Source organism: Amblyomma maculatum, chromosome 6 (genome assembly GCF_055883805.1).
Source record: "Amblyomma maculatum isolate TAMU_Amacu chromosome 6, ASM5588380v1, whole genome shotgun sequence".
Lineage (NCBI taxonomy): Eukaryota > Metazoa > Arthropoda > Arachnida > Ixodida > Ixodidae > Amblyomma > Amblyomma maculatum.
The window spans coordinates 157,040,757-157,065,630 of NC_139349.1; the positions used below are offsets into that span (position 1 = coordinate 157,040,757).

At 45.6% G+C, this 24,874-nt stretch overlaps 3 non-coding genes and 1 pseudogene across 3 annotated transcripts; 3 read left to right on the forward strand and 1 right to left on the reverse strand.

The window, feature by feature from the left end:
* Positions 1-9,659: 9,659 nt before the first annotated feature.
* Positions 9,660-23,571, reverse strand: LOC146187138 (uncharacterized; annotated as a pseudogene).
* TRNAG-CCC (transfer RNA glycine (anticodon CCC)) lies at positions 17,534-17,604 on the forward strand. Its single transcript has one exon. It is a non-coding gene; the product is annotated as a tRNA-Gly (tRNA).
* TRNAG-CCC (transfer RNA glycine (anticodon CCC)) lies at positions 23,020-23,090 on the forward strand. Its single transcript has one exon. It is a non-coding gene; the product is annotated as a tRNA-Gly (tRNA).
* TRNAG-CCC (transfer RNA glycine (anticodon CCC)) lies at positions 23,246-23,318 on the forward strand. Its single transcript has one exon. It is a non-coding gene; the product is annotated as a tRNA-Gly (tRNA).
* Positions 23,572-24,874: the final 1,303 nt, after the last annotated feature.

A 24,874-nucleotide genomic window follows, 5' to 3' on the forward strand; every position in this document is an offset into this window, starting at 1 on the left:
GCTTTGCTCCTTTCTGACTTTACGGTCCTTGGCTGCCGCTTCTTGTAGACAGCATTGTCCCGGATTGCGGTGCGAAGGCAGCATTGGGACTCTCGTCCTAAGCCTTCTACCCATCAGTATCTCCGCTGGGCTGACGTTCAGAACACCAGGTGTGGCCCTATAAGCCAGCAAGGCTAAGTAAGTGTCGTCCGATTTTAGAATGAGATTCTTAACCGTCTTTACCATACGTTCGACTTCCCCGTTTCCCTGGGGGTGCCTCGAACTCGAGGTGACATGACGGAAGCCATACAGTTTTGCAAGTTTCTCGAACTCGGCACTGACAAATTGGGGACCATTGTCGGTCACCACACACTCGGGAATGCCATGTCTCGCAAAAATGCTTTTCATTCGGCTTATCACGGTAGCAGACTTTGTTGACGGAAGAATGGCAATCTCTGGGTATCGCGAAAGATAGTCTACTACGACAAGATATTGCTGTCCCTGAATTTGAAACAGATCGACCCCTACTCTCTCCCAAGGAAAAGAGAGCGTTGGCGATGCAATCATCGGTTCGATCTGTTCTGGCGCATGCCTCGCGCAAACGCTGCACTGTTTCACGAATGACGCTATCTCAGTGCTAAGTCCCGGCCACCAGACAGAACCACGCTGCGGCATCGCGAGATGCCTTGGTGACCGTCATGCAGTTTGCTTAGCGCTTCCTTGCGAAGGGTCTGAGGAATGATAAGCCTCATACCTTTGAGCAGAAACCCGTTCACCAAAGTAATGCATGCACGTTCCTGCCAGTATGGCAGAAGATAACAGGGAACATTTTGTTTCCTGGGCCACCCTTTTTTGCACACTGTGCGCAAGCTTCGACACACTTCGTCTTTTGCTTGACCTTCTTTTACTATTTTCAAGAAATCGTCGCCTGTTTCTAAACCCAGTAAACAAGCTTTCGAGTAAGCGGTTACCTCTGAGACAGTTAAACAGCTTTCCACTTTCGTACGAGCTAACGGCGAACGTGAAAGAGTATCAGCAGTGGTTAGCGATTTGCCTGGTACATATAATACAGAAAAACTGTATCGCATCAGGCGCAGACGAAAACGTTGAATTCTTGGGGGCATAGCGTCGATTGCCATGTGACCTAACAGCGACACCAAGGGCTTGTGGTCAGTTTCAAAAACAACTTCCAGACCACGTATATACTCATCAAACCTTTCCGCTGCCCACGTCAACGCCAGCGCCTCCTTTTCGATCTGGGAGTACCGTTGCTCGGTTTTGGTGAGCGAACGAGAAGCGAATGCAACTGGTCTACGTTGCCCGTCTTTTTGCTTTTGAAACAAAACTGCTCCCAGACCAAAATACGATGCGTCAACTGAAAGAGTGGTTTGTAGCGAAGCGTCGTACAAAGCCATGCATTGCGCTGAACAAATGAGCTCTTTGAGTTCTTGGAACGCTTTTTCCTGATTGCTGTCCCAGACCCAGTCCCTATCCTTGTGCAAAAGAACACGCATGGGAGCAGTCACTTGGGCTAAATGTGGCAGGAAGCGGCCCAAATGATTCGCCATGCCCAAAATGCTTCTAAGCTCAGTAACGTTTCTGGGTGCTCTCAAATCTTTTATAGCACTGACCTTCGCTGGATCGGGATGAATACCTTCCTCATTCAAAATGTGACCAAAAAAACGCACTTGCCTAACCCCGAATAAGCATTTCTCTTTGTTTAATGTCACATTTGCCCTTGCTAGGCGTGTGATCACGTTACTTAAACGCTCATCGTGTTGAGCTTTGCTTTCGCCAAACACTAGGACATCGTCCATGAGATTAACGACCCCCGGCAGGCCACCTAGTATCTCAGACATTCTCTTTTGGAAGTATTCCGGAGCGGAGGTAATTCCAAAGGGTAGTCGCGTGAAACAGTATCTACCGAAGGGTGTTAAGAACGTGGTTAGCTCTTCCGAGTCTTTACTGAGTCGCACCTGGTGGAAGCCTGAGTTGGCATCGAGCTTTGAAAACCATTTCGCTCCCGACAGTGACCCTAGAGCTTGATCCACAGTTGGTAACGTAAATCGCTCTCGAACTACGCATTTGTTCAATTTAGTGAGGTCTACGCAAACTCTCAGGTCTCCTGAGGGTTTCACTACCGGAACTATTCCGGCGCACCATTCGGTGGGCCCATCCACTTTCCTGATTATGCCTAAACGCTCCATTTTATCTATTTCGCGCTTCAGGGATTCCCTCAGGGGAATTGGTACCCTGCGTGGAGCGCTTATGGCATGCGGGATAGCGCCAGCTTGTAGCCTGATGGTGTACTGCCCTGGCATCGTACCTAGACCGCGGAACATTTCTGGAAAACGCGTCTCGTACTGCAGGTTTCCCGACTCGACCGCGTCTGCAAATTTCACGATACCTAAGACCTCAAGTGCAGGTAATCCTAGAAGGACGTCGCGTAACGGACTGACAACGTAGCATGTTTGATACACAGTTTTCTCTTTCCATGCGATCTCTGCTACGAATTTGCCTAGTACGTTAAGCTTACTGCCTCCTGCACCTAGCAAGATTTCATCGGTTTTTACCAGTCGGGACGGTAATCCCGGAAACGTTGCTGCTAATACTGACACTTCAGCACCTGAGTCAACCTTTGCAAAAATGGGCACAGAATTAATGCGCACCTGAACAAATCGCGCTTTTCTGCATGCATCTATTGATCCCACGAAAGTCTCTCCAGTTTCCTGGTTGACCGCTGAGACGCGTAGCTCTCCAGTTTCCTGGTTGACCGCTGAGACGCGTACCTTTCGTTGAGCGGAAGCCGTTGCTTTCTTCAAGCAGGCCTTTGCGAAATGTCCCTTCTTGCCACAGTGAAGACACTTGGCAGCTCTGGCTGGGCACATTGTCCTGGGGTGGGCGTCGCCACTGCAGAAAGGACACCGCACCTCCGGCGTTCGTTGCCCATGCTGCCGCACCTCCGGCGTTCGTTGCCCATGCAGACGTCCCTTGTGCCTCTGTTGAACCACCGCGTCCACATTGGGGTCCTGGTCACGAATTTCCGATGACTGATGGCTGTGCTGTCCTCGTAGAGTACTTTGCTGCTGTTGGACACTTTCCTTTAAGCGACCCTTCGACAGCGCCGAAGCCAGCGTTAGCTGAGAATCCATTTGCAAAGCTTCCGAGAGCTTTGCGTCGCGGAGCCCGACAACCAGTCTGTCTCGGATCATTCGTTCTTTTAGTTCACCGTAGTCGCAACGTTCCGCCAAGCCGTGTAGCGCAGTGACGAACTGGTCTACCGACTCTCCTGGCATTTGTACGCGTCTGTGAAAACAGGCGCTTTCGTACACGATGTTCCTCTCTTTTACGAAGTGCCCGTCGAACTTTTTCTTTACGGTTTCATAGTTCTTGGCGTCTTCGTCAGATAGTGAAAACGTCTTGAATATGTCACGAGCTTGCCTCCCCATTGTGTACAACAGCGTTCGTACCTGAGCCTCTCCGGAGCATTCGTTGAGTCCTGTTGCATATCGGAAGTCGTCGAAATGTTCGATCCACGCCGGCCACTCTGACGTGCGGTCAAAGTCCAGCGGTGGCGGTTGCTGCAGTCCATGCAGCCGTATTGAAGGCGTCTTCGACATCGTGGATGGAAGGTGCCTGGCTCAGTGCGAAGATTCTTGACCATCTGACATCATGTCGTAGACGGCCACTTCTGACACCATGTCGTGTTAGCCCAGGCAGGGGGGGCGCCGTTGCACCCGCGCCAGAACGCTGCCAGAGAAAGCAGTCCAGACACCGAGCTCCCAAGCGACGAAATGAACCCCCGTTTATTCTCGCACTCCACTTTTATACACATGCGCCACACTTGCGCCACAGATACACTAGCGCCACTATCGCAGTCGCAGCTGCCAACCAAGCCAAGCCAAACCAAAACAGATGATAACAGCACAAATACAGGCCTGTCACCATAAATTTCACCACCAGCCATGATACGCCAAGAAATGAGAAACCTAGGCCCGTATTCAGAGTTAGCGTTGTTATCATAAGTGTCGCTATCTCCCGGTCTCGAGTCATCTGATTGGCGAAAATGCTAGAACCTGATGTTGCCACCTCTTCCGGTTCCACAGTGGCAACACCCAGTTCCGGCGTTTCGACCAATCAGATGACTCGAGGTCACATGAGCTAGCGACACTTCGATTACAACGAAAACTCGGAATATGGGCCCTACTGTAAGTCGTAAGCTTTCACTGTGACATCGGAAACACACCATCAACGAGACCGGACAACACAGATCACATCAAGGACCTAGCCAGCATCACACAGCATCGTGGTGTACCAGCCCATCATATGTAGGCCTTCCAGATGGGTCAGTAGGATGGCCAACAGCATGCCCAGGAACTGCAGGAGTTGCAACTCATTTCTTCACCTTGAAGTCACTCTGAAAGAAAAAAAAACAGTATGCCTGCCCCAGCACAGCTAGCTCAGTATTGAGGATCCTATACTTGTGCAGCCTCTTGCCACATTCTACAATATTTGCAGGATTGTTTTAGTCCTGCTTAAAATAGAAAAACAAGTTTTTGGTGATTAGCAATGAACAATACAGAAGGCATAAAACTATAATTTGCTTCAACTAGCCTGCTATCCTGATGTGTTTGAAAACAGTGTTGTGCTCTAGTACAGTATTCAAATGAAATGATATCTTCAAGGTGAGCAGTTTTATGCTGCACTGGGAATTACTTAAAATCAACATTCTCAAGTAAACAAATATAACATCTATTAAAGGCATAATTGCATGTCATGTACTTGACAAAAAATGCATATTTGGGACGTTTAAGGGACGTGTACATTTCATTACGTGACAATTCTTGCTACTGCAGATAAGGTTTCAGTCTTAATTGTTAAAAAATAGCTGTCATCTCAAAAATGTGACCTCAGATGTTTGACTAGTGGTATTTACTCAAATCTAGGCTAACAGATTTTCTAGGAATTGAGCCAGAAGACATAACTCTGCTTAGAATCAAGCACTTATACATACAACTGATATTGCATCGCTAGAAATCACTGAAGCTGGAAAAATGGCACAGAGGTAGTGATGTAAAAAACTCCGTCAATAGACAACTGAAAAACTGAAGTACTTGAAATTGTGATGCTAACTTTACATAAAAGTTTTGTGCTTTTTTGTCATTTGTAGCAGTTTTTTAGTGTTGGCTCTGAATAACTATTCACTGGAGCCAAAAATCATTTGAATGTACACATATTATCATTTGACTAAATGTTGCAAAAGCAATCCACTTTTTGATGCAGTAGTTTTTCCAAACTTGCAACGCAAGCAAGCAAGTCAAACAAACGTAGTATTTCATGCGCTCTGCCCTTTGCTTTCTCCACACAAAAATGACATTTAATAATGCATGCCAAAAAAAACGTAACATGGTTTTGTTTGTGGGGTTTAGTGTCCCATAGAGATTGGCTATGAGGAGTGCCTTAGTAGATTGATTTGGATGATTTTGATCACTTGGGGAATGTGATCAGCAAGTCAAACAAACGTAGTATTTCATGCGCTCTGCCCTTTGCTTTCTCCACACAAAAATGACATTTAATAATGCATGCCAAAAAAAACGTAACATGGTTTTGTTTGTGGGGTTTAGTGTCCCATAGAGATTGGCTATGAGGAGTGCCTTAGTAGATTGATTTGGATGATTTTGATCACTTGGGGAATGTAAATATCTTAATCTTTGCAATTAGCTTAGACTTAGTTTTTCAACCATAAGTGGGAAGACTACAGCGATCGTGCAAGCAATGCAGAAAACGGGCAGTTGTCGTGCAAGTGTAGGATTCTTGCTATAAGCCGAACAAATAAATGAAAAAGGGCTAAAAAAAGAAAGAAACCCAAGAGAAAGTATAAATTTGCTTAAAGCATAGTGACAGGCTATTTGATTTTGCATACTGGAGATTGCAGCACAGCAGTAACACGAACGAGATGAGAAGAATGCAAACACAAGCGGTGTCTAACAACTGTATTTTATTGTCCTGAACCAGGTTATATGGAGTCCAAAACGAAACGAAGAACCAACACTTCATGCATTTGAGGCACGATTATCTCGCCTTTGTCTCCCATTCCTCCAATCTTTCATCTTATCAATGGCATTCAGAAACATTTATTTTTTGCTAAAGCGTACAGTCAGGTTACTGATACATTTACCGGCGTATTTTGGAATCACCAGAGTCTCTGCCATCATCCTTGAGGTGGTGTTTCGACAAATTGCGAAGAATAGCTGTTCTTTTCAAGGGTAGGTGTCCAGCCCTCACACTGGCTGCATGCAATGTACAGTGAATTCCCCCGAGCTTGTGTCTCCTGTGTCCAGGCACCTCCCTGTTTGGCATAGTATGTAGACGTTGCGCACGACACGGGAATTGAATACACATCTTCACAATCTACGAGACGCAGACGGTGCCTCGCCACACAGTCGAGCTCACTTTTGGTGCTGGAATTCACAGCATTGCACAATTGATGCAGTTTCTTTGAGGCCGAGAAGAAAATATCGACCTGCACTAATAGAGCGGGTGTCAATTTTTCTTCTCTGCCTCAAAGACTCTGCATCAGTTGTGCAATGCTGTGAATTTCAAGACCTAAGCGATCCCAACTGCATGACGAGGCACCGTCTACGTCTCGTAGATTGTGAAGATGTGTATTCAATTCCCATGTCATGCGGCAACATCTACATATGCCAAACAAGGAGAAGCCTAGACACAAGATTGCAAATAAAAGAAAATCAAGGGACACAAGCTCTGAGGAATTCACTGTACATTGCATGCAGCCAGTTTGAGGGCTAGACCCCTACCCTTGAAAAAAAAACAGCTATCCTTCGCAATTGTCAGGACACCACCTCAAGGGTGGTACTAGTAGAGGCTCTGGTGATTTCAAAATATGCTGGTAAATGTGTCAGTACCCCGTCTGTATGCCTTAGCAAAAAATAAATGTTTCTGAACACCATTGATAAGATGAAAGAATGGGAGACAAAGGCAAGATAACGAAGGCCTCGGATGCGTGAAGAGTTGGTTCTTCGTTTTGTTTTGGACTTAATGCCTATACAACCTGGTTCAGGGTAATAAAACACAGTTGTTAGTCACCGCTTGTGTTTGCATTCTTCTCGTCTCATCCGTGTTACTACTGTGTTGCAAGAAGAGAACAGGAGGCACTATATGATTGCAGTGGAAAGAGAGTGAGAGCTGAGGAACACGCCCAAGTGGGTAGATGATGAAAAAATTGAAAGCCAGGTAGCAGATGCAATGCCAGAAAAAAGAAAAACAAAGAAACCAGGTAAAGTACTGCGGCATAAACAAAAAAAAATTTACACTGTCAAAATGAAAATGCAGCTAAAGAAAGCACGAGAGGCAAATAAAAGGGGCAAGAGAAGTGAAGAAAGGAAAGTAAAGGGGGAAGGAAGGGCTGAAAGATGGGCATTGGCCTATATGGAAAAGCAGGCAAGACGCCCACCCACGCTTAGGTCTGTTGGCCCTCCAGTACAGGACCAATACCTCGAAGAATGGTGAAGGAGACAAAAGAAAAAGGTAGAGAAGAGAGAGCGAAAAAAAACTATATGCCTGCCATCCGAACGAGAAAACGCAATTTCCTTTGGCAACCATGTGACGGAAGGGCTACTTTTACATTCATCTTTCGAAAGAGCAATCCATGCAGTTTCAGCTATTTCACGCGTTAACCGGTTTTTGTGCACTTTTAAAACCAAACTTTTTTTTAGAAGGGGAGTGCAATTGCAAACACGGCAATGAGCCTACAAACCTTTGCTACACACATTACTAACACCTTGGCCATGCTCACAAAGGCTATCATTGAGGCATCTGCCCGTTTGACCAACATATTGCTTACCACACGATAGAGGTATCTGACGACTACATTTTGGATGCCATTAGCAAACTGTTTTTTTTTGTGTGCATTTCTTTGTGCAGCCTACCACCTTCTGGACTTCTGATGAAGTTTTAGTGCATAGATGAATCAATTTATTCGGAGTCAAAAAAAGCCACTCTAGCTCCCGATCTCTGCGCAACTTTTTTTAGATTATGGGACAGCCTATGAATGTAAGGGATGATGACAACTTTTTTCTTCTTACACGGGGTCTCTTGACTGACATCCGCTTTTTTCTGACATACTTTCTTCAGAACACCTTCAGCCACAGACACAAAAAGATGGGAAGGGTACCCGGCGCATTCCAGCCGCTTACACTATTGTGAAAAACTCATGCATGAGATGCAGCCAAGACTTCTTGAGAATTAAGAAATAAAAGGCGAGCAATGGAACGTCTCACAAGTTTAGAGTGCAATGAAGGTAACAATAGTTTTTTGCCATGAGGTTTGAACATCCAGCACGCCCAACCATGATGCAGTATGAAGTTAATATCTAGGAATATAACTCCTGTTTCAGGTAATTCAAACATTAGTTCCAGAGGTTTGAAGTGGTCACGAAACAGTGCGAGGACATTAAAAGCGTCATTCATGAAGGAATCATCATTTCTATTATGTGCAATGAAATAGTCGTCAACATACCTTAATAGTTCTAAAAATTCGTTCATTGAAATACCACAAGCATTTTGAAAGGCAATCGGTCCGTACTGATCGATGCTTGTGGTATTTCAGTGAATGGATTTTTACTATTAAGATTTTACCCGACTTTACTTCCACAGCATTAGACAGAAAACCATATATTCAGGAAGAAGGCATTTGCATTGGGTCGTGCATAGCCCCCATCCTAAGTGATTTATTTTCACAACAGTGTAAGTGGCTAGAATGCGCCGGGTACCCTCCCCATCTTGTGTCTGTGGCTAAAGTTGTTCTCAAGAAAGTATGTCAGAAAAAAGCGGATGTCAGTCGAGAGGCTCCGTGTAAGAAGGAAAAAGTTGCCATCCTCCTTTACATTCGTAGGCTGCCCCATAATCTAAAAAAAGTTGAGCAGCGATCGGGAGCTAGAGTGGCTTTTTTGACTCCGAATAAATGGATTCATCTATGCACTAAAACTTCGTCAGAAGTCAAGAAAGTAGTAGGCTGCATAAAGAAACCAAAAGAAGTTTTCTTAATTGCGTCCAAAATGTAGTCTATCAGATACCTCTATCCTGTGGTAAGCAATATGTTGGTTAAACAGGCAGATGTCTCAATGATAGGCTCCGTGAGCATGGCCAAGGTGTAAGTAACGTGTGTATGTAAAGGTTTGTCGGCTCATTGCCATGTTTGCAATTGCATTCCCCTTGTAAAAAAAAGTTTGGTTTTAAAAGTGCACAAAAACCGGTTAACGCATGAAATAGCTGAAACTGCATGGATTGCTCTTTCGAAAGATGAATGTTTAAGTAGCCCTTCCGTTGCATTGTTGCCAAAGGAGACTGCGTATCTGGCTGATATGTCTTTCTAGCGCATGTTCGTTAGGCACATGTGACATGCGGTGGTATAAAAACCATCCTTCCTTTCTTTAATAAATATTAGTTGGAAGTTAGCGCTGTGTGTGTCTTCTTTTTCCATCCTTGACTTGGTGCGCTTCATTTTGTTCCCTTTAATCACGTACCAACAAGCCCAAGCTTCTACCCCAGTAGGTGACCAGTGCAGAATTTGGTACAAGCATACCAGGCCTTCCATTGGGGTCAGTGGGATAGTCTAAAATCTGGCTAAGGCTGTGAGTAGGCACCATAACAAAGGCTGAGTTACCTGCTCGTTGTGGGGGGAGCATCCACTGTACCAGTCATAGCACTCTTTGCAAACCGTGACTGCCTTGCAGCAATAAGCTCCTGCTTTGTGCGCCGTGGCGCATGAAGTTCGCTCATCGGAGGGTTGTGGCTGCTGCTACTCTCGCTCTGCGCCTCCTTGAATGAAAGGCAGGAGTTGCAGCGGTCCTCAACCTTGTCCATGAATGCTGAAACATACGCTGCAAAAATAAAACATCACTGCAATGTCTTGTGCGGAATTCCCCAAGGTGGGGTACATTTGTAATCAGTGATAGAGTACATAATTTAAATATTTTTTTCCATTTCAGTTTTATTTAGACAAACTTTTGACTAACATAAGATAAATATACCAAAGGAGGCCGCAAGGCAAAAAAGCTGCAGGCAGAACATCCCGCTAGCATCCACCTGAGCACATGCATAGAGCTACGAATGAAAGCTATACTGCTTTGTCAGAAACTATGTGGTTGACAAGCAATATATCATCCATAAAAAAAATTCTTTCCTTGCTCCCTAATAACAAACCAGTTACTCAACATGTATATCTGATCTTTTTGTACACACCATAGGTTGTTGCAGTCTTGACTGGGCACACTGTTTCCTCTCCTTTTCTGGTCCTCAGCTGCTTCCTTTTCCATTTTCGCTCTCCACCCTTGGTGATGGCTTGAGCACGGCCAACATTCTCATTGTGATGAAGGATAGCTAGCTGGGTCCTAATCATGCATCAAAATATGTAGGAAATGCATAAAAAGCCACAATAAGGCTTATTTCACAATAAATAAAATTGTGATGATTGTACCTTGCACACATGATGTCAGGTGAATAGGACACTGACTTTGGGCAAACTTGATCAGTACACTGTGGAATGACTCAAGGTTGTAGGTCTGCCCACATGATGAAAGCCTCTCGATGTCCCTGAGAAGCATCCTCTCGGATGCCACAGCAACAAGCCGGGCATAAGCGGGTGTGCCTGAAAGCATTTCAATTTTAGTGGACGTAACTACAGGCTCAAAACATGACCATACCTGGTAAGAGCCACTTTCCATTCGGTATGCTGTCATGTAGGCACCTTGGGTATGGTTCACCATGCCCAAAATATACATTGGCGACATGGTTCAGCATGCCTACAAAAAAATACACTCATGAGTACGAGACGGTGTGTCTAGATAACGAAATTCTGGGCTTGCAACATTTTTGCCCAATACTGGGACCAATGCACAAAATCAGACTGTGTTAGCCATCAAGAAACAGTTCGAGAGGACAAGTAACCTTCACAAGTCAGCTTAGAATGTGGTCAGGCATAATGCATGCGGCCAAATCTGCACAAGCCTCAACTGTGCGAATTCCTACTTGCATACTCACAATGGCAGCAGAGGAAAATGTGAACAAAATTGAAATTTTGCTCCCTTTTCAGGCTCAGTGTAATTTTTTTCAGTTCACACAAAAAGCATGCAAATTCTGCATAGCTGTTAAAGCTTAATGAGCGTTTATGCTGTTAACTTGTTAATTTAAGGAGTGTAGAAATATTGTCAAATGCAGTTCAGGATGAAAATTATCAGAGTCTTAAAATTGCTTTATGATAAATGAAGGATTCTGCAAGCTTACTTTTCCAAATGGCCACCAACATTTTTCCATCCCCTGCGCTCACAGCGACACACCAATATAGGTGGTTTACTACTGGTTGGATCCAGTGATGAAGGTCACTACAGCCTGCTTTCTTGCTCCCTGCAACCAGCTTTTTCTTTATTGCTGCAATGAAAATGGCCAATTTTTTTTTTCAATAAACAAATAGTACATTTCTTACCGAACAAGCAGATGAATCTTGAAATGTGTACCATAAAGGGACAAGGACAAAAAGGAAGCATGTATACACAGCTTCATTGTATCCTTTTATGTGCTACAGTTGAAATACTGTCATGAACCATTGTAATTCTTGCCTGTCGCAGCCAACTACCACTGGCCTTATCATATTACTTGCAGTGCTAACACAGGATAATTTTAAGTTTTTTGCTTACAACTTTCTTTTGTAGTGCAAGATATGCTGAGATTTATCCGGACTCATTGCTGCAAAGCCTGGCACTTGAACATCGACGCTTCCATGCAGACTTTAAACCGAGTGGTGCCGAATGCAGCGAGCATGTTTGCTGCTATTGTCTATGCCGAGTTGCTTAGCTCTTTTCAGGTATGTTAGCCCAATTAATATATGACCAGTGCTACGCCTGTCCATTTGTAGTCTACAGCGCTGTGACTACCACACGACAATACTGTGTTTACCCATAATATGATTGTCTGGACAGCAGCATATAAGTTACAAGTGCTAACATATTTTTCATATGTTTACGTCAGTGCTGTCAGGCTCTATGACCACAGTGTTCATTTGATGCTACACTCTGTATATTTTAGTCAACTATTTTATACCTCTCTCATAGGATCATTTTGAAGGCCCATAAACCAACAAGCTGTTGACTCGCAAGCCAAACGAGTGCTGCGATATGGGCAGCTTAAACGGCATCGCTTGAATAGTCTATTAATTCAGCAGAAGAGCAAGGAACTCGAATGAGACTGCGCGTGTCCTTGAACAGCAGTCACTTGCACTCCAAGCCACTAAGCACTCACAGCAATGTGACGGGAAGTAAAATCACAGCAGTGCCATCTGAAAGAAAAGTAGGAACTTCAATACGTGAAACTTAATTCACATAATAAAAAGAAAGGCCAAGCAGCAAAACATGGCACCATACTATTGTTTCCTACAACACAATAACAACGAACACTAACTTCCTCAAAGGTAGAGAAGTCAACTTTATTTCAAATGTGGTTATGTATTGTACCCAATAAACATTTTATTCTTCTGTTTACCATTTCAAGTTTTAAACATGTAGGTTAATTGCCAGCATGCCTGGAAAATTAACGGCAGCGACAGTGGTGCTGCAGAACCTTCGTGTGAGATAATGGAATCTCGCAACTGCAACTGAGTGTGCCGTGTAGCAGTGGCACAACTCTTTTGGATTCAATAAGCATTGGGAATCTGAAAGACTCTCCATTCAGCGCGACTTGAAAGTGCCCACGAGACAATGAGTTTTACATGTTGCAACAAGTAAAAATGTGGCCACGCCCAAATGCTTAGCATGCTTGCTCCCTGCTAATGAAATAAGAAAAATTTTTCACATTTTTACATGTTTCGATATTCACAAAAAGTGAATTCTCATTATCAAAATACAATTCTCACAGGTATGACAAAACTGCCAATTCAGTGCATTGCATTAATCACTTACTCTTTGCAACGTGCATGTATCAAACTTGTGGTCGACGGTGGGTTCATGCACTTGCATGTGCTTCTTGACACCTGCATGACGGTCGGTTGTCAGCGATGCAATGCCCACGCCTTGTGATCGCAGTTCTTGCAAGCCTTTCACAAGTCCATACTTCTCTATTGCATTGCTTGTTGCCACTTCCTTGCTCTAAAAATGTGATGTATCCCGAATTACACAAGCAGTACAACAGTGGCAACTGGCTGCCAAGTAAGGCTGGCAACAATTCAGAGGTCAGAAAAAATTTGACACCCCCCTCTCCCAACTGCACTTGGACGAAGTGAACTTTGGTGGAAGCAGTGTCCATGAAGCTGTAGGTCATGTACTTGGCTGAAAAACCTGGTGAGTCGCATCGCCCATCACCAGCCAGGTGCAATTCACCTTCCAAAGTCTCAAGCATATCTTGTTGTTCAGCTTCCCATATCTGGTGAATGAATTCATATAACATGAGCTTGAAAGGTATGCAAAAAGAGCTGCTTCATATGCAGCCGATTGGACACTAAGCAAAACTATGTGATGCTCTGTTGCTACTCCATATTTTTCAATATTTGTCCCAAGCTATAGCTTACAGAACAGAAAATTGGTATACTAAATAAAGTTAATTTTGATTTGGTTAGATTACATCACAAGATAACTAAGTGCAAATGTTTTTGCACTTACTAGTATGTATCTTGCAAAAATTCGGGCCTGGCCCACTGAGCTATGCACAAATATGTACACCAAATTACTGTAACATTTTCTGTACTGAATACAGATAAGACAAATATAGGTAAGAAAAATGCCCCAACACCGGATAATTAGACACACAAGAATCAAGCACTAACACTCTGACTTTCAAATGCAGTACTTGCACTTGTTACGTACCTGTTTGATAGCTGGCCGCAAGATGAATGTCTGATAAATATAGTATGAGCGGGTTGAAAGGACACAAATTCCAGCCTGCTGAAGGAGTCGCAGCACTTTTTCTGGGCTCGCTCCAGAAAAACATATGGCAGCAGAGAGCAATGCATTTCCCGCTGCCTTTCTGTTCAACATTGGCTGGCTGGTCCAGGTCAATGAGTGCTCCCCTGTGCAGACTGTGGCCACATAAAGTGCAGAACCACAAACTCTTGTTAATATTTTACAAGGCGCTTGGCACTGCTTGCAAGTTCTGAACAATTCCAGGAGGTTATTTTCGAAGACGATAAACTTCCTCTGGCAGTGAACTGGCACAGTAGGAGACTCGCTACTTCTGCAAAGATATAGGTAACATCTAGTGTAATAAATTCATAAGAACAAACACAGTTGCTACTAGTATAGAGATAGAGAATAGACACTCACAAAAATGACTCATCAACTGATGGTTCGTAGGTGTCGTCAGCAGGAAATTTCAAAGGGGATGGCTCAACCACTGATTGCAATGACACATTTGGCAAATTATCCACTGGCGTTGAGCACCTTCTATTGGCAGAGTCTCCAACAAGCTCCAGTGAGGTGTCCAAGGCACCATCAGATGTTCCACCTTCTTTGCATTTGCTGCAGACCACTTCAGAGAACACAGGCTCTGTTTGAATACATCGATCTTTCATGACATTAACCTGGAAGCTGGCCTGCACACCTGAGGGTAAAGTGAGGCATTTTCAGTAATGATAAGCATGATGGCGCTTAATCAAGTACAGTAAATTCAATCCTGCTATCAATGTCGTGGTAAAATGAAACAGTATAAGCTACGCATACACAATGAGATGAAGTAATCTTTGGAGCTAAAAATTTACCTATTGACTTTTGATCCACAACAGGCTCATCAGGTTGTGTTGAAGCTATAGCCTGCCTGCAGTAGTCGTGGTCTGCGTTGTAACTTGTCGAAGGCTGCAATGAATACATGGGCAAAAATGAAAAACTCGTGTGTCAAAATACATCTTTGCTCAGCTAATGTGTCCACATACTTTCTCTCTGGCGTGCAGATTAGGGCCAGACACGTCAAGTTGAAGAAGTGAAGCCCCAATTTCAACATTAGCTGCTATCTCATGGGAAAATGGTGAAGTCTGTGCCATAGGAACCTATGTAAAAATTTGTTTTGTAGCACAATTTTTTGCACATATGCCACCATACACATAAAATTTAAATGCTCACATTTCGGCTTGTGATAGATGTTACTTCAGGTGGAGAGGCTTCAGCAAGGTCTGCTTCTTCAATATCCTCCTGAAATATGCAGTGACGAAGTAATATGAGCTGCAAGCCACCATTTCAAGGGAAGTTTTATTAAAACATTAGCTGCATATACCCTTGAGATGAGTGGTAGCTCTAGCCTCTCGCAACTTGCCCAGATCGTTGGTAGCAGCATACTAATATCAAGGTCTAGCACACTATCCATTAAAAAAAGTACATTGGGAACATGCTTTCGAAAGATGCGCTCCTTTATATTATAGCTCTACGTCGCTTCAAGCCGAATAGGATGGTTATCTTTGTTTTTGCGTTCCTATTTTGCTACCTGAGACGAAAATCAAAAGGTGCACATTCCAAATAATATTTAGCATGGGGTGCCGAATTTCATTTTCTTTATCAACTGTGCTTGCCATGTGCGGGTTCAAGTCAGTGGGGAAAAAAATAGAGCAGGGGGGGGGGGTAAAAACGTGCTTCATCTACTTTGTTGCGTCAACAGACCTTGTGGCAAGGGACAGGGGAACGCGCGTGCTCGGGATGTACTCCGCCCCCCCCCCCCTTTTTTTCTTTCTCGATAATGCGGTCAGAGCTCTGGCAAGCCATGCTCTAAAATAATACAACAAAAAATCGACACGCTTGCGCAAACTCTCAGACAAGCCACGCCATCGACAGCTGACCAATATTATATAATTCGAGAGGTTGTACGCAGCGCTCGCAGCGCTCGACCTTAAAATTTCTTTGCTAATCCTCCTCATGGCACCGCTCGAGCTCTCAAGTGTGCTTACGCGCTCACGCGGCCCGATATGTTGACAGTCGAGAGAACAGTGAGCGGCTGCCAAGGTCGTTATTCGTAACGATGACTCTTTCAGAAAGTATACAACAGCAGTTAAAACATTGAATCCTTGATCGTGTATGAACTTCGACAGACTCGCTGACCAAAAACCTGGTCATTGGCACAACTTTCACTGCTCAGTCCGTCACGATACTTACGTCTTCGACTGTTTGTTGCAGAGCGCCTGGCATCGTTGGCACCGTGTTGCTGCGTAGCCGCCGTTGCTTGTAGCCTACGGATGCATAAGCTACCGATGAACACTCGAAGGCGTCTGGAGTGAAGTGCGCCAAGCACACACGCCGATTCGGTTCTTCCACAATGCCCAGAGCTTCTAACCACATTCTTTTTCGTTCATTATGGGAAGGAAATCTGCGGTATGACACTTCTCCAACGCCTTCGCTGCTCGAGCAGCCTGGGACTGCGCAGAATTTCTTCATGACAGCACGAAATATAACCAGGCAGCAGGCTTCACGAGCGAAGGATACGAAGAACCACCTCCAACAAACCACGAGGAATAGGCAAACGGCAAACCACGTGCGTGTCACATGAGGCAAACACAGGGCAAACAGGAGCTACATGTGCAGCTATTTCTACTAGAGGGGCGCAAAATTCTTGGATTCGGGAAAATAGACAGAGCCTCTAGCGTTTTTTTTTTGTAACATTTTATTTGAAGTGCTTTAATATAAAATAAATATGTCGGTTTTGTAAGTATATTAGAAAACGCAAGAACGTGACAGAGCGTATCATTAATCAAGAGTTCATTTAGCCGTGAATTTATTGTTCGTCCAATCATCAAATCGGACCCAATGTCGTCATATCCGCTGCCAAAAAATGGCCGCTGGGTGTCGGCAACATCAGTGGTCCGAACTCGCTTTCACGAACAAATTAAAATAATAAATACTGGATAATACACAAAACAACCACCGTTAATAGTTTCACTATAACCCAATCTACGTTACCAAGAGGCAAAATAATGTGCTTAAAAATCGTTTCGGGGCTCCTTTAAGCTACATACAGGTACATTATCGGTGAAAACATTTTTCGAAGACAAGGGTTTTTATCTGCCTTGGGGTTCACAATGCCTAATATGTAAACAACCAGAGACAATAGACCATGTTTGTCTGCACTGCTGGGAGGGGGTTTATTTTTGGGACGTATTACAAAGAACATTTAAAAAAGAATTACCTTTAGATCCACACGGAATCAGGTTCCTGCCGACAGATAATGAAGATTATGTACCCCTAGACACCGTAGTGTTGCTAGGATTACACAGTCTTTGGCGGTACCGAATGGCGGGCTTCCACGTTGACCCTGAAGCTCGCTCTGCAAGGCTCTACTTTCGCTAGTGTATGCACACGTTTGTTGAAATGCACAAAGCGATGAGTGCAGTCCCAGCATGGGTGGTGAAAGTTGAACCATTGGTAGAGTTAAAAGAATTTTAACTCGACAACGTCAACCCCAATAGGGTCAACGGTTTTTCTACCTGTGTCATATTTATGTGAGCTGGAGTGTTCAGTTCACTTTGTGTGTCAACCTTGGTTATGTGTATGACAGCCGGCAATAAAGAAAATAAAAAGCCGCTGGTGTAGTGGTATCATGCAAGATTCCCATTCTTGCGACCCGGGTTCGATTCCCGGGCGGCGCACGGATAACTGCCTTTCTGCCCTCCTTTTAGTTTATAGCCTAATGTCAGTGGACAAAGACGCTCTTCATTTTGCTCGGCTGCAAGCTTCACAGCACGATATCGCACTATTTGAGAAGAGCGTGAGCAGGAAAATATTCTGCGTCCTGGAGACATCATCGCGCCGCTGGTGTAGTGATTTTCCACTTCCGGCCACCGAGCGTGACGGACGTGTTTATCATGTGCTCCCAAGGAGCGGATTCAGCGACCCAGCTGGGCCGTGGTATCAGGAGTACGGAAAGGCCTGCCAAAGATTATGAACTGGTTCTGCCGCATCTGCCTACAGGTTCGAGTGTTTTGCATACTGTTTTTTTTGCATGGCGACATAAAAGCCAGGCCGTACCGGGTGGAATACTTTCGAGACTCCCTCGCTCGTCTTTCACTTTTGCCGGAAGTGGTTGCCCTCGGGGCATATCAAATGAATCATGTGTGGGCGATAACGCTTAAAAAGGAAGAGGCGAAAGCAAAGATTTTACAAGCCGAAGCTTTTGAAGTGAAGGAGCACCGATGCGTGGTCATTGACCCCTATAACCAAGGCATCAGGTTAAAACATTTCTGGCTGCTTCACGGCGTGCACGACGATGATGTGCGAGCGCCGTTGGCGGCTTTTGGAAAGGTGACCGAAATATCAAGAGAAAAGTGGAAAGCGCAAGGGTGTGTCGACAAGGCTTCAACGATACGAACGATCACGCTGGAGCTAAAAGTGGGCGTTACCATTGAGGACCTGCCGCATCAACTTCGGGTCGCCGAGGACGTCGCACTCGTCCACGTGCCAGGCAGAGCCCCGCTTTGCCTCCCGTGCCGGGGGAAAGGACATATACGTCGTGATTGTCGTGTGCCGCGTTGCGGTTGTGTCTTCGCTACGGCCATGACGAGTCCCAGTGTGTGCGCACGTATGCCAACGTTGCAGGCCCCTTGCCGAGTGAAGTGGCAGGCGAGTACTTGATCTACGCTGTGGACGCCGAGGAAGCTAGCAGTGGAATCACTGAGGATGCAGAGCAGAAAGAACCATACTCTGAGAAGACCCCTGCTCTGAAAAAACACCGTGAATCAGATTTGATAGTCCCGTTGTCAAATCTCACTGAGACCGAGACACCCACGAAAGAAGACGGCGGCAATGCCAGTGCTGCAAGCCCAGCTTCGACTACACAACACAGTGAGGAACAGGGAGACACTGAAGCTGAGATGCCAGCTGCTTCTACCTTGCCTGTGAAGCGTGTGCACGAAGACAGTGTCAACGAGGGATCAACGCAAGGAGGAGAGGGGAACGGTCAGCCTCCACTGCAAGGCGGCCCCCCTTAGCCGGTCGGCCTTCAAGCCAAAGCCAAACGTGCCTCCAGACCGGAGAACTATGTCACCTGTGCCTCCGCCATATCGGGGGTACCCTTTTCGGTCGAGACGCTACAAGCCCGATCCATGATCGGGAGCAGCGCTTGGAACGACGGACGGACTCGCCAAAACGGAAGAATGGTCATCCCGTGCAACAGATCAACCGCAATGCTGTCTTTCTGCAAAAGAGATATGAGTGATATGTTTCGCGATTTATGATTTCTTGAGATGGCGACCAATTTACCCATTAGCTTGCGCGTAGCCACGATAAATGTGAGGGGGCTGTCAACGCGTCGGAGACAACAGCAGCTGAACCGCCTTCTGCTGGAAAATGAAATTGATGTGCTAGCAGTTCAAGAGAGCAAAATGGAAAGCGAACAACAAACAGATAAAATGGCTGAAATATATCGTTCTGGATATACTATTTGCGTTTGTGATGCTGTTGGAAGATCGGGGGGATGTGTCATTTTCATCCGAAATTGCATAGAATGTGTACAGTCTGTGTTCTCGTGTGAGAGTGGACGGCTATTGATATGTGATTTCAGTTTTTCTGGATTGGACTGGAGAGTGATCTGCGTTTATGCCCCGACCAGAACGTTTGAGAGCGAAGAGTTTTTTCACTATATGAAATCCGTCCTAATACATGAGAGGCGTGTTCTCCTGCTTGGAGACTTCAACTGTGTCTGTAGACCGGAAGATAGAACAGACCGTGTCCTTCGTGACAAGAGTGCAGAGTTACTTATTGACATTGTTAACGAGGCAGAGCTTGAAGATGCTGGCTGTATACTGACGCATGAAGGCCAAGCAAAGTTCACGCACTTTCAAGGTAGCTGTCATGTAAGGTTGGACCGAATATATGTTCCCATTGATTGTGTGCCCTCGTGCTCGGAATATCAAACACTTCCCATGAGCTTTAGTGACCACTCCCTCGTAATGATTACTCTAGGCATGAAAAGTAAGGCAACAAAGTTCAATTGGGAGCTATGGAAATTTAATAAAAAACTGATGCTGGATGAAGAGTTTACCACTAAAGTGAAATAATATTGTTACCTGGAAACGCGGGACCCTGACGAAGACGACGACCGAGGAACACGGGCACAACAAAGCGTTGAAAAAGAGGACGACGCTCTGACAGAGTGGACACTGCACGGCTACTGAAGTCTCAGCGTCGAGTTCAGCCCATCTCGCGGTGCTGTTACATTAAGTACATCCCCGTAACATCTTGGTGGAGGTGCGGGGTAGATGAAGCCGCGTCGGTTGTCATCGTGACTGTTCCGAGGTGACGGCCACTGCGGAGATCCAGCGTCAGATTGTGTCGAACCCGCGACCTCCACCAAGATGTTACGGGGATGTACTTAATGTAACAGCCTCATATGTTACGCATATGTTACAAAATGACTAATTGTATACAAGCATGGGAGCAGTTTAAGTGCGATATAAAGATAGCTGCTATTGACTGAGCATGCACTCTCCGACGTAAAGAAAGAGAACAAGAAAAAGAACTTCGAAGCACACTTGAATACATGCTTAGCGTGGAGAGCGTTACGCCTGGCTTGTTCGTCCAAGATATAAAAAAGATAAAAAACAAACTTGAGGTGATAGACGAAGAGAAGTATCGCGGTGCGGTGATAAGGGCACGCAGCGAAAACTTGTGGCACTGAGAGACGCCCACGAAAAGGGCACTTAGTGATGAAAAAAGGTACGCAGTGTCAAAAGAGGTAAAAGAAATCTGCTATCAGAACGTAGTAACCTCGAAAAAGAAAACGATTCAACGGGCGTTTGCAGAATTTTACAGTGAATTGTTTGGCCTGAAAACACCTGACATTGAACGCTTCAGGAAAGACTTTCTGTAGCTGATGCCAAGAGTGGAAGACGAAGTCGCGCAGACACTTGAAGCAAGTATTACTTCAGAGGAAATTGAGGCCATTATCCGGGAATTAAATTCCAATAAGTCACCCGGACCAGAAGGTCTTGGTGCTGCCATATACAAGGCCTTTAAAACTGAAGTGGCTGTTTTACTGGAAAGAGCTATTAGTGAGTGCTACCAAAAGAACGCACCTCCTCCGTCTTTTCGAATGTCACACGTTGTACTAATCCCGAAGATAGATGACCCAGTTAAGCTTCAGTCTGTAGCGTCTTACCGTCCTATAAGTCTAACGAATGTCGACTATAAAATTTACACGAAAGTATTAGGGCGACGGCTCCAACGTGTAATTACTTCTCTCGTAAACCGACATCAGACATGCGGTATAAAAGGAAGGACCATTTTTACTAATATACACGCAGCAAAGAGTGTTCTCGAATGTTGTGACGCGATGCATGACCACGTAGCCATGATGCAATTAGACCTCCACAAAGCATTTGATAAAGTGGTACACAAAATATTGTTCTCTGTTTTAGAGTATGTCAATGCTGGTTCCGTGATTACAAATGGCGTGAAAATGTTTTAAGACAGCTGTTCAGCGAGACCGGTCGTGAATAAGCCTTTAACCGATAGTATACCTGTTCAGTCGTCAGTAAGGCAGGGCTGTCCTCTGTCTCCCCTTTTGTTAGCGCTTTATCTGGATCCTTTCTGTTTAAGATTGCTTACAAGGCCAAACATACGCGGTTATAGATTTTTTCAAAGTGAAGTTCGGGTTTTGGCATACGCGGGCGATATTGCGGTTTTTTGTACTGACCATGAGAGCGTGCAAGAAGTTGTAAAAGAAGCCAATGCTTTTTGCACTGCAAGTGGAAGTGAAATTAGTTGGCCAAAGTGTTTAGGATTTTGGCATGGAAACTGGCAATACGCGCCTGAACTGTTCTCCAGTATCCAATGGACAGTAACGCCAAGCAATTACCTTGGTGTGTCACTAAAGCATTACCGTGAAAGAAAGGAATGTTGGGCCGGTGAAGTTGAGCAAGTGAAAACCCAAACAAACAAATGGGGAGGACATAACTTCTCTATGTTCGCAAGAGCTACCGTTTGCAATATGTTCCTAGTTGCAAAAATTTTTTACATGCTGCAAGTGTTATCTATATCAAGAATTTCTGTTCAAAAAACTGCATAGGGTATTTGCCACGTTTGTGTGGGCTTCAACATGGGAGCGTACCAGTCGATGCAATCTGTTTCATACGGTGCATAGTGGTGGACTGGGATTGTCACATTTATACTTAAAGCAGATTGTCACCAGGTTCTTTTTTTTTGCGCGAACAAAGCGGTGTTTTTCTTAGAACGGTAATCCAAGTGCGATTGCGTGATTCACTGCCGGAATATGTAGTTTCGACTATGTCTACAGGGCCAATGGCTCTAAGTGCTTTTCTTCGCGAAGTTGTCGCGTCCTTCCAATTAGTGAAGGCGAGATTTTCAAATTAGTATATGTGTACTGTTACGCGAAAACGGCTTTAGAAAGATTTATTTTAAACCTTTTTACCTGTGCCTCTTTATCGCGGTGTATATGCTTTGGGTCCGGAGCGGGACGTGTTGAAGAGTGAAAAGAATGCCCATCAGATTGTCCGCTAAATCTTTCTTTTTTCATTTGCATACCGGCACTCTTCCGGTGAAGCCATGGCTGGAAAGCAAAGGCCTTTTTGTGCCTTGGTCTGCTGATTGTTTAATTTGCAAAAAGCTGGAACCCATAGAGCATATTTTCATTGATTGTCACGATGCGGTTTTTTTTGTGGGATGTGCTACAGCGTACTATTAAAAGGGACTTACCAATAACGTCGTTTGGCATACGCTACCTTCCATGCGCCCAGCCAGGAGAAGTGCCCACTGATTTATTAATGGTCTTGTGTATGCACAGCATATGGAGAACGCGGATGGATGTTCGCCATGAGCATGTTGTCGTACACCCAGCCCATCAGTATTTTGTTGAAAGTGTAATGTACACGCGTGATGTTTTCGGAGTGCAATCTGAACCCCCGGAATGGCTGCCAGTCTTGGACAAGCTCATGTCACTTAATCCATTCTATGACAAGAAACCTGTCAGAAAGTGACTTGTGTTTTTAATTCCATGCGCCTTTTCATCGTTCTTTGTAGTTGCCAAGTCGGTAATAAAGAAAAAAAAAGCGCCGCTGGTGTAGTGGTATCATGCAGGATTCCCATTCTTGCGACACGGGTTCGATTCCCGGGCGGCGCACGGATAATTGCCTTCCTGCCCTCCTTTTAGTTTATAGCCTAATGTCAGTGGACACAGACGCTCTTCATTTTGCCCGGCTCCAAGCTTCACAGCACGATATCGCACTATTTGAGAAGAGCGTGAGCAGGAAAATATTCTGCGTCCTGGAGAAACCATGCGCCGTTGGTGTAGTGGTATCATGCAAGATTCCCATTCTTGCGACCCTGGTTCGATTCCCGGGCGGCGCAAGGATAATTGCCTTTCTGCCCTCCTTTTAGTTTATAGCCTAATGTCAGTGGACAAAGACGCTCTTCATTTTGCTCGGCTGCAAGCTTCACAGCACTATATCGCACTATTTGAGAAGAGCGTGAGCAGGAAAATATTCTGCGTCCTGGAGACATCATCGCGCCGCTGGTGTAGACAGCGGCCCAGCTGGGTCGCGGAAACAGGATTGCGGACTTACCGGACCAGGATTATCAAGCCATTTTGCCTCAACTGCCATCAGGTCGGAATGTTTTAAATACTGTTTTTCTGCATGCTGATGTGAGATGTCGGCCGTATCGCGTGGAAGACTTCCATGATGCGTTGGATGGTCTGGATATGCTCCCCGAGGTGATGGCCTTGGGGGCGTACCAGATGAATCACGTCTGGGCGCTTACATTCAAGAGCGGAGCCGGGATGAAGAAAATGTTGGCCTTGCGTGATTTCAAGGTGAAGGAACGACGATGCGTCATCATCGATCCAATGAACCAGGACATGAGGCTGAAGTTGCACTGGCTTGTCTACGGTGTCCATGACGACGACGAGCGATCTGCCCTGGCACCTTTTGAGAAGGTAACGGACATTTCGAAGGAAAAGTGGCGGGTCAGTGACGTTGCGGACAAAGCATCAACGACCAGAGTAATTGGGCTCAAGCTGAAATCCGGTGTTTCGGTGGACGACCTCCCGCACCAGCTCCGCGTAGCAGGCGAGTTGGCTCTGGTGGTAGTGCCGGGCAGAGCTCCGCTTTGTCTCCGGTGCCGGGCTGCGGGGCACATTAGACGCGAATGTCGTGTTCCTCGTGGCACCCGATGGTCATCGGGCTTTGGTCATCGGGAAGACGTGTGCGTTAAAACTTACGCGAGTGTTACTGGACCACTGCAACAAGAGGACGCTTCAGACCTCATCATGGATGAAGCCGACGCCGAGGAAGCAGCAAAAGGGAGGCTGGAATTGTCCACGCGATACCCTAACACGTCTTCCGAAAATTCTGAAGGCTCCACGCAGGCCGCAAGCCGTGACACGAAAAGCGAGACACCTGCTACACAAGTAAAGACGCCTTCGGAGGCTGCTGAGAAGTCCTCCGAGAGCACCTTGTCGGAGGGCCAGCGAGACGAACACACCCAGGACGGCGTGCAGCCGCCTGGAGTTACGAAGGCTGCGTCTAGTAGTGACCGAAGAGCAGCGTCAGCCGCAGGCAATGGATGTCAGCGGGAGCCGATGGAATTTACTGTGAACTCAAAAAGAACGCACGGAGCAGGAGACGGCCTTGACTACACTAACAACGAGGGACCGCCCCCCAAAGCCGTCATGCCACGGCGACCTAGCTTCAGACTGAAGCCGAACATCTCCCTCGACCGGGATACGGTCTGGTCACCGCCCTCGTAGCAAAGAGGGATTGTGAAGTTTGTGCATAAGGAACTGGACAAACCCTTCAAGGTGGTTCGACCGAGAGGCAAGGCTTCTTCGCAGTGTCTACGGGCTCAACCAAAAAAGCAAGTGCACATGCTCAACTGCTTCCCAGACTGCCGAGGTAAGCGCCGTGC